Below are 2,304 nucleotides of genomic sequence, written 5' to 3'. Positions count from 1 at the left end.
TCTTCTACAACTAAAGATATAAAGAAGGAACCACAACGAGATGGGTAGGAAGGGCAGAGTCGTGGTATAGTCAAGACCCATACCCACAGGGGGGCAACCCATAAATAAGAGAATAATTAAAATTGCAGAGGTTCTCCCCAAGGAGTGGGGGTCTGAGCTCTACATCAGGCTCCCCAGCCTGGGGGTCCTACAAGGGAAGACAAGCCCCCAGAATGTTTGGCTTTGAAGCCCAGCAGGGCTTACTTTCAGGAGACCCAGAGGGCTGTGGGAAAGACAGATTCCACTCTTAAAAGGCACACACAAAATTTAACACACTCTGGGACCCAGCACAGAGCAGTTATTTGAAAGGAGCCTGGATCAGACCCACCTGCTGACCTTAGAGAGCCTCCCAGAGAGGCAGGAGGCAACTTGAGCTCACCCTGGGGACACAGACACTGGCAACAGCCATTTTGGGGGAACTCATTCTACCACATGGACACTGGTAATGACAAGCACCATTTTGAAATACTCCCTCTAGAATACTAGCCTCTGGACCCCACCCCAACCTACCCACCAGCCTGTAGGAACCAGTACTGGGACACCTAAGGCCAACTAGCTGGGTGGTGACACAGCCCCACCCACCAGCAGACAGGCTGCCTTAAGACTCCCTGAGCCCACAGCCACCCCTGAAAATGACCCTGGCCACCACAGAACCCAGGACCTTTTCCCACACAACAGTGCACAGGCACGAAACCCAGTACCCGTAGAGCCCTGCAGCCAGAGACCCCAGGACACAGCACCACCCACCAGTGGGTAGGCATGAGCCCCAGAATACCCTGGGCCATATATATATAGAGAGAGAATACTCCATCCAAAAGCAGCAGATTTTTTTTCAAATGCATATGGAACATTCTACAGGATATATCACATACCAGGCTATAAAACAAGTCTCTATAAATTTAAGAAAATTGAAATCATACCAAGCATCTTTTCCAACTACAATGCTATGAGATTAGAAACCATCTACGAGAAAAACAAAAACTGCAAAAAATACAAACACATGGAGGCTAAACAATATGCTACTTACCAACCAATGGATCACTGAAAAAATCAAAGAGGATATAAAAAAATACCTAGAGACAAATGAAAATGAACACATGATGATCCAAAAACTCTGGAACGCAGCAAAAGCAGTTCTAAAAAGTTTATAGTGATACAAGCTTACCTCAGGAAACAAGAAAAATCTCAAATAAACAACCTAACCTTATACCTAAAGGAAGTAGAAAAAGAAGAACAAACAAAACCCAAAGTTAGTACGAGGAAAGAAATCAGAGCAAAAATAAATAAAATAGAGACTAAAAAACAATAGAAAATATCAATGAAACTAACAGATTGTCCTTTGAAAAGATAAACAAAATTAATAAACGTTTAGCCAGACTCATTGAGAAAACAAGAGAGGGTGAAAATCAATAAAATCAGAAATGAAAAAGGAGAAGTTACAACTGACACCACAGAAATACAAAGAATCATAAGAGATTACTATGAACAACTATATGCCAATAAAATGGACAACCTAGAAGAAATGGACAAATTCCTAGAAATATACAATCTCCCAAACTGAACCAGGAAAAAAATACAAATATCAACAGACCAATTACCAGTAATATAATTTAATCAGTAATAAAATAACTCCCAACAAACAAAAGTCCAGAATCAGACCTTCACAGGTGAATTCTACCAAACATTTAAAGAAGACTAAACACCTATCCTTCTCAAACTACTCTAGAATATTGCAGAGGAAGGAATGCTTCCAAACTCATTTATGAGGCCAGCATCACCCTGACACCAAAACCAACAATATCACAAAAAAGCAAATTACACGTCAATATCACTGATGAACACAGATGCAAAAATCCTCAACAAAAAATTAGCAAACCGAATCCAATGATACAGTAAAAGGATCATACACCATGATCAAGTGGGATTTATCCCAGGGATGAAAGGATAGTTCAATATCTGTAAATCAGTCATTGTGATACACCACATTAACAACTTAAAAAATGAAAATCAAATGGTCATCTCAACATTTGTAGAAAAAGCTTTTGACAAAATTCAACATCCTTTTATGATAGAAGCTCTCCACAAAGTGGGTATAGAGGGAACATACCTCAACATAATAAAAGCCATATATGATAAGCCCACAGCTAACATCACAATCAATGGTGAAATGCTGAAAGCGTTTCTTCTAAGATAAGAAGAAGACAAGGATGCCCACACTCAGCACTTTTATTCAACATAGTATCGTAGGGCTTCTCTGGTGGTGCA

The sequence above is a fragment of the Aethalodelphis obliquidens genome, unplaced genomic scaffold (genome assembly GCF_003676395.1).
Source record: "Aethalodelphis obliquidens isolate GAN/ISIS:26980383/991018 unplaced genomic scaffold, ASM367639v1 scaffold4, whole genome shotgun sequence".
Classification (NCBI taxonomy): domain Eukaryota; kingdom Metazoa; phylum Chordata; class Mammalia; order Artiodactyla; family Delphinidae; genus Aethalodelphis; species Aethalodelphis obliquidens.
Note: the sequence above shows the minus strand (reverse complement) of the source record.